Raw genomic sequence first — 12,675 nt, forward strand, 5'->3', positions numbered from 1 at the left:
AACACTATCCACAGCACATTAGAAAATGGGATTGAGATACATTATTCAACCTTGCTATAGTAAATTAGCTTGTGTGCTGCTACCATGTCGGCCCCCATAGCATGGCTGCACCCTAGAATCAATTATATTCAAAAAGTAAGAATGTCCCACTTAGGATAAAATCTTTATTATTATCATTAATAGTATCATTATTGAAGTACTCCTATTTGCTGTGATCTCAGCAACACTGAAGATCGTTCTCAGATACTTAACCTGGAAAAAAAAGGAGGAATACATATGTAATAATGGAACACACCTGAACAACCTATGGTATGTTTTGCTTGTGGCATATTGTTTGCCTTTGGTGCAGATATACTCCCCATGACAGTCAAAGACTCATCACTGTTGTAAAACGTCAAAAGTAATAATATCGTTCTGACAGATAATTCACACATAAGAATAGTATATTATTGGATTTGAGGCCCTTGTTGAGAAAACAGAGATTTTAGTAAAGGATTTCATTAAGTTCATATTCTCAAAAATCATCCTTTGAGGTATTCTTGAAGTGATTGATAGATGGTAAGTTTTTACGTTTTTAGCAAAGTTGAAGTTTCCACAAATTACGCCTTGCAGGCATCCATTAGTGATCGTCTTTATTACCCTGTAATCTCTTCCATTCTACTCCTTCTCGTGGCATTCTCAAAGCCAGCAGTTTTAAGATCACTTGTATACGTGAACATTGCAAGCCACTTTGGCTCTCCCATTGTAGCTGCTTTACAGTGACAAAAGTTATTGTTGTGGTACTGGCCCTCAGTCCGAAGACTGTTTTGTACAGCTCTCCATGCTAGACTTTCCTGAGGGACTATCTTAATCTCTGCGTAGCTATGGCAACTTACATCCATTTGAACCTGCTTATTATATTCAAACCTAATTCCCCCTTTAAAGTTTTTATCACCTAACCCCCATTCCCCTCTCCCCCAGTGTGTCCTTCCATTACCAAACTGACAATTCCCAGATACCTTAGGATGTGTCCTATCAACCACTCCATTCTTTTGGTCAGTTTCTTTTTTCTCCAGTTCGATTCAGTACCTCCTCATTTGTCATTCAATCTACCCATCTAATCATCACGATTTTCCTATAGTCCCACATTTCAAAAGCTTCCATTCTCTTCTTTTCTGAACTGCTTATTATCCATGTTTCACACCCGGGCAAGGCGACACCCAAGACAGATACCTGCAGAAAAGACAGCCTAACACTTCAGTGTATATTTGATATTAACAAATTTCTCTTCTTCTGAAAAGCTTTTTTTCCCATTACCACTGTAAATTTTATATCCTCTCTACTTCGGTGATCATCTACCACTCTTAGTGTCTCATTTCCTAATTTAATTTCCTCAGCATCATTTGATTTAGTTAGACTACATCCCAATACCCTCATTTTACTTTTGTTGATGTTAATCTTATACCCTCCTTTTAAGACACTGTCCAATCTGTTCAACTGCTCTTCCAAGTCCTTTGCTGTCTCTAACAATATTACAATGTCATCAAGAAACCTCAAAGTTTTTATTCCTTCTTAATTCTTCTTTAATTTCCTTTCCAAGTTTCTCCTTGCTTTCCTTCACAGCTTGCTTAGTGTACATGTTGAGTAACTATGAAAATAGCCTACAACCCTCACTCCCTTCTCAAACTACGGCTTCCCTTTCAACTCTCATAACAGCAGTCTGATTTCTGTACAACTTATAAATAACCTTTTGCCCCAAATATTGTATCCATGCTTCCTTTAAAATTTCAGGGTATAGTCCAGCCAACACTGTTGAAACCTTTCTCTAAATCTACAAGAAATATAAACATATTTTTCCTTTGTTCAACGTGTGTTCTAGGACAAGTTGTAGGGTAAGTATTGCTTTGGGTGTTAATACGTTGATCCAGAATCCAAAGCAACCTTCTCTGATGTTTTCTTCTACCAGTTTTCTGTTCTTCTGCAAGTAAATCATTCCTGTATTTTACAAGCCAGATAGAATAATTTGGTTGTGGCTGGCTCCCCCAAGGATCTCAATAATTCTGAAAGAGTGTTGTCTGCTGCAGGGTCCAAAGGTCTTTCAGTGCTCTGTCAAAGTCTCCTCATAGTATCATATCTTACACCCTGTTTTCACCTACTCTGCCATCTCTTGATATTACATTATCCTCAATTTATTTCCATTATGTAGACACTGTGTATATTCGTTCCATCTTCAGCTTTCCTTTCTTTGCTTAGTACTGACTTGCCATCTGAGGTCTTAATATTCATGTAGCTGATTCTCTTTTCTGGTAAAGTCATTTTCCTTTTTCTTTAAGCACCGTCTATCTTTCTCCTTATCGTGTATGCTTCTTCAGCCTTGCATTTGTGCTCTAGCCATTTCTACTTAGCCACTTTGCATTTTCTGTCAACCTAATGCCGCGTCCACATGCTTGTCAAACCTCGACAAGCCATCACAAATTCAAATGTGTGGCTAGGACATTTGGCTTGACTTGGGTAGGCTTGCTAGTGCTTGTGGTCGATCTGGTTGAGTCAGTTTTTTGACACAAATCAAAGGAGGTTTGCGGCAAGCACTTGCGACGTGTCCACATGTTTGTTGTGGACCTAGTATTGTTTGTGCACTGGCGGTGGACAGAAGTGCATTCCTCTTTGTATAGAAGTAGGCTACAGCAGGGAAAATGAATACCGGTGACTGGTCCAATGAGGAAATTTACAATTCATCGAATGTTATCAAGCAGAACCCTGCATTTGGGACCTGAGGAACAAAGACCATAAAGATAAAAAAAAAAGTGGCTGATGCCTGGAGTCGTCTCAGTGAAGTTTTAAAGAAACCTGTCAAGGAGATTAAAAGCAAAAAGGAAATTCTTATGGTCACATTTCATAAACATTTAAAGAAGAAGCAAGATTCTATTCATTCTGGCTCAGGTACAAATTTCTTTATTTTTTAATATTTACATAATATATACAATAAATTTGATAAATAGATGATTGGAACAAAGTGTACATTATTCAAAGTTCTATATTTATTTTTACTAAAATAGTTGTGTTACTAACAAAATAAGTATGTATATGACGTAAATAATAAGTAATTATTTTCCCTCAGAAGTTGAAGGTATATACAAACCAGTTTGGTTTGCATACCAGCTTATGGAATCATTTCTGCTGCAAATATATACCAACAATGTGGTTTGAACTCAGATACGGTAAGCAAAAACACTTCAGTATTTTGGACTCTATCAATTTTGATTTTTACTGTTTCTATAATTTGAAGTACATGCTCCAAAATTAAGAAGTCAGAACTCCTCATGAAGCATTTGTACTCCTACAAAAATATGAAGTAAATTCATCCCTAATCTTGATGGCATTTAGCGGCGATCTTTGAGGTACAAGTGGCAAATTTTGTATTGCATTATATTCTTCTATATTCCTCCATGCACCAGGTATTATCAGATTCCCATTACTATCCCATACATTCAAAGTTCCAGGGGGAATATATCTTTCTGAAGAAGATCTACTTTTTCTGAGAAAGTTATGTAGTAGCACACGGGTCATAGTAATTTCTTTCACAGTTTCGAGATCTAAATTAATAGGTCTTTGAAAAATTCTGAACACTGTAGTTAAAAATGCCAAAAGTATTCTCCATTCTAACCCGGGTTCTAGACAATTGTTTGTTAAATATTCTTTTTGGCAATCCAATCTCATGAAGTCCAGGGTAAGGCTTCATAACACGTGTACTGAGTGCAAAGGTACCATCTGCTAAAAATACATATGGCACATTTACGTTATTATTCGATCCAAGAAGTGGGCATGGTGTGGGGAAGTTCATTTCGTTTCTGCAGATTCTTTGCCATAATAATGAATTGTTAAAAACGCCACCATTGCTAATCCTCCCTTGACATCCTATGTCAACAAACATAAAGTTATAATTGCTATCGACGAATGCCAAAAGCACTATACTGAAAGTTTTCTTGTAGTTGAAATATTCAGTTCCACTATGAGGTGGACACTCGATAACTATGTTTGCCATCCAACAATCGCACATAATGTGGGAATTTACTGCTGTATCCCCTTTCTATATTAATCCAATCTTCCACTGTAGAGGGCATCTGAAAAGATAATGTTAAAATAATAATTAAAATTTGAAATAATTTTTTGTTCTGTAGAATTATTAATAAAATCTAATTTTTGCAGCAGTCAAGATCTTCAGAAACAGCTGGAAAAGAAACGGTGGATGAAACCGAGGAGACAGAAAATTATAACAGTGTGGTGGGTTCCTCGACTCCTGCATCTATGGTTTCTTCACCATCTACAAGTAAATCTAAGGAGAAATCTCGTCGTCGCACTGCATCGAATATAGCAGAAGAGCAAATGGCCACAGCATTTGGTCAATTAATGAATGTGCTTAGTCAATGTCCATCATGTGCAAATGCTGAAGATAATGAATGTGATCTGTATGCTAAGCTATTAGCCAAAAAGATGTGGGAACTTCTTCAAGACGACAGGAAATTAATGATGTATGAAATAGATGGTTTATTTATCAAAAGAATTAAACAGAGGTCATTTTTTTTTTTGAAACACCATTCCCTCATAATTCATTTCAATATTCTAGACCATCATCAGTGTCAAGTGGATATACGGTAGTACCAAACCACTCAGCATGTGTTCAGATGTCATTTTCTGAACCTTCTACCCCAAATCATGACCCCTTCACTACCAATCCCATCTCCAATTATGAAAGATCCTCCACTCCATTACTACCACCACATCCTTGAAATAGAGATGACATCATAACTATTTACTCAACCGAATCCAGCCCTTCAAAGCCCACCTCTACAATTTCAGTAATACCGGTACCGGTATCTGATGAAATAATCGTGCCTCAGACACACAACATTATTAACGAAGCATTCCAGAGAGCTTACGAAGATTTTGAGCAGTATGATACTAGTGCATAAGTACAGAACACTGATTTATATTTTTGTACGCTTATCTCTTCAAACTAATAAAAAACATTAAAAACAAAATATCAAACATGTTTCACATTACCTTTATTGCATCTTTCAGAACGTTATTAATAGCTCTGCTGACTTCAAGTACAGTTTTTGATATTGTCTGGGTGGATACTTTAAACAAATAGTGTAGTCTTTTGTAACTGTCTCCAGATGCTAAATATCTCAGTGTTATTGCCAGACGATATTGAGCTGGTATAGCTTCTCTGAAGTCTGTATTTTCCTTCGAATCAGAGGTGAAATTTCATTCAGCAAATATTCAAAATCAGCGTAGCTCATCCTGCAGAAGTTATCAAACTGTCCAGATGGTTTATGAAGAAGCTCATTATAGTTTTCTTCCATAAATTCTCCGCAAACACAAATTTTAAATCAATAATTTTCTCATAGGCCTAATTATATTGAATGAAATACACATAAGAAACTATATAATGATCATAGATACATGAATGATGCTATAATTTAACAATTACCTGGTACGGTTTCTATGAATTTTTAACATCCACCATCTTTGCCATATTTTTAATTTTCTTTCCTCTTTTTTCTTTTTTTAGTAAAGATAGGTTAAGCCAAAGGTTATGGCCGACACAACCTCTACATCCATCATGCCTGCTTCTCCAGAACAAACAAGCACACTCGCGAGCGTGTGGATAGTTCCCCAAATGTAGCCAAGCGTTTGTAGAGACTTGGAGTTTGCGGCAAGCCCCAAGCATGTGGACGCGGCATAATTTTTCAGGTATCTGTATTCCCTTTCACCTGATTCATTTGCTGCATTTTTATATTTTCTCATTTCTTCAGTGAAAGTCGATATCTGCTTTATTATCCAAGGATTTCAACTAGACTGTGTCTTTTTACATGTTTGATCTTTTATTGCCTTCAATATTTCCTCATTTAAAGATATCCATTCATGTTCTGTTTTAATTCTTCCCACTGTTTCGGTCCAATATTGTCTAATGCTCCTTCTGAAACTCTGAATAATCTCTTGTTACTTCATTTTATCCAGATCCCATCTCCTTTTTGCAGTTTCTCCAGTTTTAGTCTGCAGTTCATAAGCAATAAATTATGGTCAGAGTCTGCACCGGGAAATGTCTTGCTGATAAAACTGTAATTTCAAAATCACTCTTTAACCATTATTCAATCAGTCTGAAACCATACAGTGTCCCCAGGTCTCTTCCAAGTGTACACCTTGTAGCGGCTCGCCTACTTTGTTTCTTCGTTGATTGTCCTTGGTGTTGACGTACTGGCTGAAAAAAATAGGAGGTGGACATGCAGTACTGTCTACTGTAGCCGACAGTTGCACAGTTGCATTTCACAGTCTTTTACTTTCACTTTTCACAGTCCCCCAATAATACACAGTTATATATGGCCAGTGCACTATTGTTCTAACTTCCCATAAGCCTCATTAATAGTTAGCAGGCAAAACTCCACATACTGCTACAATAATTTACTGTTGAACATCTATGAGCAGTAAAAGCCAAACCACAAAGTTCACAGTTCTTTAAGAATAGAAAGGTACATATGGAGCAGACACAGTCACTGTTTTAACACACGACGTAATTGTGTAACACTTGTTACACTGTTAAGTTGATGCATTGTTGTTGTTCTAACCAACACAGATTCCTCGTCTGAAACTTGGCTGTGGGCTGACTGTCACGGGATCAAAAATTGGGCCTTATATATCCTCACAATAATAGGGGCTGAAACTACACATTGTTCGAAGTTAAATTTACAGAAATTACAATTAAAACTTAACTCATTAAATTAACTGAATACATCGAAAAATTCAGTCTTTTTAACAGTTTCTTCTACTACCAGGGTTAAGCCAAATTATTTGTTTAAATGATGAAATTAACACATATAGTTATGTAAACAGTACTTTTGACAAAAGTGTTAATTACTTTGGAATTAATCAAGTGCTGACTTTGCTAACGTGTTTTCGAATAGAGCCAAATAAATACTTAATGAATACTATTAGTTTGTCTTCCAAATGTTTATAATTAGTACAGAATTTATATTTGTTTATACATCAACAATAGAATTTAAATTACGAAACAATTACTGATTTTGCCTATAATGAAAGATACTAACTAGGAATAGTCAAAATAAATTAGAAAATCAATTACATACATAAAACTAAGCACAAAATTGGATCTCATGTTATATTCTTTAAAACTAAGGGCCAACCTTTCTCTTTTATGAAAATGCAGGTAATGTTCACATATGTTAATGGTAATTAGTTAAAACTGAAAAAATGAATTTTAAGGAGGCGTATGGCAAAACAAGAGGGGAAGTAAAAATATCCCAGCTTGCTTTGTCACAACCTTGTTTCATGATTCTTAAACCAAGTGTTAGCAAATCATGCTCTATACAAAATTCTACCAGATAGCTTCCTCTTTGTCCTTTTCCCCAGTTCATGTTCTGCAACTGTTTTTGCTTCTATTCCTTTTCCTGTCAAATTTCAATCGTCCATCATAATTAAATTTGTGTCTCCCTTCACTAACTGAATAACTTAAGGCAGATACAGATTGCTACTTCCCATAAAGATCACACGTTAAGTTGCAGACAGGCACAATTAAAGACACTTACACATTAGTTTTCAGCCACAGCCTTCATCAGAAAAAGAAAGAGAAACATACACACAGACATGCATTCACACAAGCTAGCACACCTCACTGAAGGATTACCATCTCTGACAGCTTGGACGAGAATGCAACTGTCATGTGGAACAGAAGCAGCAATCTGGAGAGGATGGGGAAGCGGAAGGGATAGTAGTGTACAGGTGGGGTGAGACAAGGGCGCTGTCTGGCAGTGTGTGCATGGACTGCCAACAGTTGCAGCATCGGGGGCTGTGGGCATAGTGGTGGGGAGCAGGAGCAGAAGAGGGACTGAAGCGGAAAACGAGGGTAGTGGGGAAATATGGGCATGTGCGTTGGCAGAAAAACGGTGGGAGACGAGAATAGGGAGGAGATTAGTCAGAGAGGGGTGGAAACTGTTAGATGGAGGTGTGTGGGCAATATGTTACTGTAGGCTGAGGCCAGGATAATTTTGCGAGCGGAAAATGTGTTGTAAAGGTAACACCTGTCTGCACAGTTCAGAAAAGTTGATGGTGGAGGGGAGGATCCAGATGGCCCAGGTACTGAAGCAGCCATGGAAATCAAGCACGTTATGTCTAGCTGAAAGTTGTGCCACAGGGTGTCTGTTTTGCTCTTAGCCACATTTTCCGATGGCCAATCATCCTGGTGGACAACTGGTTCTTAGTCATACTAATATAAAGGGTTGTGCAATGATTACAGCAGAGCTCGTATATGACATGGCTGCTTTCACAAGTGGCCTGACCTCTGATGGGGTAGGATAAGCCAGTGACAGGATTGTAATAGGAAGCACTGGATGGGTGGATTTGGCAGGTCATGGACCTGAGACTTCCAATGGGATATGATCTTAGTGCAAGGGATAGAGGTTGGAAGCAGTGTATGAATGGACTAGGATGTTATGGAGGTTGGATGGATAATGGAACACTACTTTAGGAGGATTGGGAAAGATCTTGGGTAGGACGTTGTTCATTTCAGGGCATGATGATACGTAATCAAAGTCCTGGCAAAGGATGTGGTTCAGTTGTTCCAGTCCATGGTGGTACTGGGTGATGAAGCGGCCACTCCTTTGTGGCTGTTTCTTGGAGGTGGTGGGAGGATTGGGGTGTGAGGGGAAATGCCACGGGAGATCTGTTTGCAGACTAGGTCTGGGGGCTAGTGCCTATCTGTGAGACCCTCAGCATACTGGGCAAGGGAGTCCTTGTCACTGCAGATACACCATCCATGGGTGAGCAGGCTGTATAGGAGGGATTTTTTGGTATGTGTCGAAATGCAGGTACTGTTGGCGGTCTTAATGTGGACAGAGGTGCGGATGGAGCCATCAGAGAGGAGGTGGTCAACATACAGGAAGGTGGCACATTGGGTTGAGGAGGACCAGGTGAAGCGTATGGGAGAGCCTTCTCACCCATCTGCTTCACCTGGTCCTTCTCAGCCTAGTGTGACAACTTCCCGGATGTTGACCTCCTCCTCTCTGATGGCTCCATCCACACCATTGTCCATATTAACCCATCAACCACAACAGCGCCTGCATTTTGTCAGCTATCATCCCTACATTTCGACAGCTGTCATTCGTTCCGTACCAAAAAATTCCTCACATACAGTCTAGCCACATGGGAACAGTGTATATGCAGTGACAAGAACTCCTTTGCTCAGTATGCTGAGGCTCTCACCTAGGCCTTCATAGACAGGCACTATCCCCAGACTTAATCCACAAACAATTCTTCCTTGCCTTTTCCCCTCACACCCCCAGTCCTCCCACCACCCCCAAGAACCATCCACAAAGGAGTGCCCCTTTGTGACCCACTACCACCACAGACTAAAACAAATGAACCACATTCTTCACAAGGGTTTTGATTAATTATCATCATGCCCTGTAATGAGGAACATCCTACCCAAGATCCTTCCCACCCCTCCTAAAGTGATGTTCCATCATCCACCCAACCTCCATAACATCCTAGTCCATCCCTATGCCACTCCCAACCACTACCCCTCGCCACAAGGATCATATCCTGTGGACGACCCAGGTGCAAGACCTACCCAATCCATCCACACAGCACTTGTTATTCCACTCCTTTCACACTCTTATCCTACCCTGTCACAGGTTGAGTCACCTGTCAAAGCAGCCACGTTGTGTACCAGCTCTGCTGCAATCATTGCACAGCTTTGTATACTAATGTGACTAACAGCCAGCTGTACACCAGGGTAACAGCCCACTGCCAAACTGTGGCCAGGGGCAAAGTAGACCACCATTTGCAGCTGAACATAACATGTTTGATTTCCATGGCTGCTTCACTACCCAAGCCATCTGGATGCTCACCTCCATCACGAGCTTTTCTGCATTGTGCAGGTGGGAGTTATCCTTACACCATATTCTCCACTCCCAAAATTAACCTGACCTCAAACTACAGTAACATACTGTCCCCACACCCTCCCCTTAACAGTTTCCTCCCTCCTCTGTCTTATCACCTCCTCCCTATTCTCCTCTCCCACCCTCTTTGTGTGCCACCTTCTGCCAATGCACTCTCCCATCTTTCCCCACTCTTCTCCCGTTTTAGTCCATTCCCCTTCCGCCTACACATCTCCCTGCCACACAGCCTCCTGATGCTGTGCCTGTTGGCAGTCTAGTCCTTGCACGCTCTGCCAAACAGCGCTCTTCTCCCTCCCTCCACCTGTATACTGCTATCCCTTCCCCTTCCCCTCCAGATTGCTGCTTGCATTTTATGCGACGTTTGTATTCCGGTCTGAGCTGCCGGAGATAGTGGACATGCTTACACAAGGTGTGCTAGCTTGTGTGTGTGTTTCTTTTTTTTCTGATGAAAGCTGTGGCCAAAAGCCAATGTGTGAGTGTCTTTTAATTGTGCATCTCTGCAACTTAATGTGCCATGTTTACAGTAAGTAGCAATCGATTTTTTCCTTACATTGTTGATATTCCAACCTGAAGTTACCATTGTTTGATTTTTAACTGAATAATTCATTTATTGTATCATGTATTCGTTCAATCTCCTAATCATCTGCAGAGATAGTTGGCATGTAAACTAGTACTGCTGTAGAGGCTGTTAGATTCATGCCTATCTTGGCAAAATAATGTGTTCACTATGCTGTATGTTGTAGCTTATCTGCATTCCTATTTTCTTATTTATTATTAGACTCATTCCTGCGTTATCCCTATTTGGTTTTGTGTTTATGACCCTGCACTCACCTGACAAGACCTATTCTTGCTGCCGACGCTTCACTGATCCCCATATGTCTAACTTCTATTTCCCTTTTTAAGTTCTCTGATCTGTGTCTCCGTTAAGGAATTAAACATTCCACACTTCGACTTGTAGAATGCCACTATTCTTTTCCTGATGATGACATCCTTCTAAGTACCCCCCCTGAAAATCGAAATGGTAGACTATTTTTGCTCCGGGATATTGTATTCAGCTGGATGTCAACACCAGTAAACTGTACAGTGGAGTTGCATTATCTTTGGGGAAACAAAATGGCTGTAGTTTCCCCTTGCTTTCAGCCATTCGGAGTACCAGCACAGCAAGTCCATGTTGGCTAGTGTTAAAAGACAAGATCAGTCAATCTCACAGACTGTTGCCCCTGTAACTGCTGAAAGTGGTGCTACCCTTCTTCAGGAACCACAGGTTAGTCTAGCCTTTCCACTTATACACCTCCATTGTGGGTGCAACTATGGTATGGCTGTCTATATCATTGAGACACGTATGCCATATGACCGCCGCAAGATCTATGGTTCATGGATGCTTGCCCAAGAGCTTCAAGTCAAGCAGCAACAGCAGCAGCAGCAACAACAACAACAACAACAACAACAGTAATGATGGTGATGGTGATGGTTTGGTGATGGTGATGGTGATGGTGATCTTGAACTACATTAGAAGCCTAAGTGCAATCAGGCTGTTGCACAGTTTACAGGAATACAAGAAGGCCCACCAGAAATGTGTCTATAATGTTAATCTAAATGAGCTGTTGCTGGCGGACAGGCCACACTTATTCCCCAGCCACGGCCAGTCAAATATTTGTAATAAATGTTATTTAACACAATTAAATTCCCTGGTCATGGCCAATAAAATGTTTGTAATAAGTGAGACCTCTCAAAATGTTAAACATATACAGTGCACAGAACTTGGGTACAGGTGAGGCCCACTGTAAATGCAAAAAATGATTTTAAATTTTAAATAATCAGCCATGCAATAATATAGCAACATCCACCACTCGCTGGCGCTATCAATAATTTTCACAATAGCTTAAGTGAAAAGAGCTAACATCAATGGCCTTGGATAACTGAGCTTAGTACCAGTCAATCAAATCATTAAGTCTGGTGACCTGCCCTTTCTTTTTAACCTTTCCCAACCTCTCTATCCCTCAGGTCACTCGCCCCACCCCCTACCAAGGAAGGAACTCTTGGTTCCAAAAGCCAGGTAATGTGTCACTTTTGTGTGTATCTGTTGGCAATACTACACATTTTGCCTCCTGGGGTGAAGTGTTGGCCGGAAGATCTGTCTAATGGACTTTTTATTTGAGATTATGAAATTAATTCATAGGTAAAATGGTCACATTATAAAGATTTTATGGAATTACTCCATCTAAACAAAGCATGTTGGTCACAAAATTCACAAGTTAGTTGCGAACCAAGCGAAAAGAGGTCGTAAGTTTGGAAATACTGTATTTCTTTTGGGTGCAGTTGTCAAAACTACATGGCAAATGTTGTTGAGCAAAATGACATACTTTCCTTTGTACTTATCTCTACCATACCATCAACACGAACCAGGAAATCTCCTCCATGGCTGTTTGTTTGGACGTCCTCACATAGTTCCCCACTTTGCCACTGGAAGTTTCTGAATATTCTTCCTATAAAAAAGAAGCTTTGATGTTAATTATTTACTAAATGGTCCATGAAGAAAATGGGAGTTAGTGATGTGCAGTTTTTTTTTGTTTCGGACAGCTGTTTTGGACGTTGCCTTGGAATGATTGCATGAAGCTCCATGTTCACCAGGGTGCAGGAATTTTAGCCTGTGAACTCAGTATATGTGTTTACTTACAATATCACATAATTCTTTAACAGTAATCGGCATGTAGTTCCA

General features: G+C 39.7%; 1 protein-coding gene across 4 annotated transcripts in view; it reads left to right on the forward strand.

Moving 5' to 3' along the window:
* LOC126473444 (tRNA (cytosine(72)-C(5))-methyltransferase NSUN6) overlaps positions 1-12,675 on the forward strand; it is a 101,824-nt gene that overhangs the window by 10,277 nt on the left and 78,872 nt on the right. The window contains exons 2-5 of one of the 4 annotated variants that reach the window (XM_050100493.1): positions 2,733-2,919; positions 3,098-3,197; positions 4,186-4,508; positions 5,555-5,736. The exons of 1 other annotated variant lie outside the window; for it this stretch is intronic. The gene's annotated coding sequence lies outside the window, so the exon portion shown is untranslated. The remainder of the gene's footprint in view (positions 1-2,732; positions 2,920-3,097; positions 3,198-4,185; positions 4,509-5,554; positions 5,737-12,675) is intronic. 2 more of the 4 variants (XM_050100492.1, XM_050100494.1) reach the window with 2 other exon arrangements.

The sequence above is a fragment of the Schistocerca serialis genome, chromosome 4 (genome assembly GCF_023864345.2).
Source record: "Schistocerca serialis cubense isolate TAMUIC-IGC-003099 chromosome 4, iqSchSeri2.2, whole genome shotgun sequence".
NCBI classification, from domain to species: Eukaryota; Metazoa; Arthropoda; class Insecta; order Orthoptera; family Acrididae; genus Schistocerca; species Schistocerca serialis.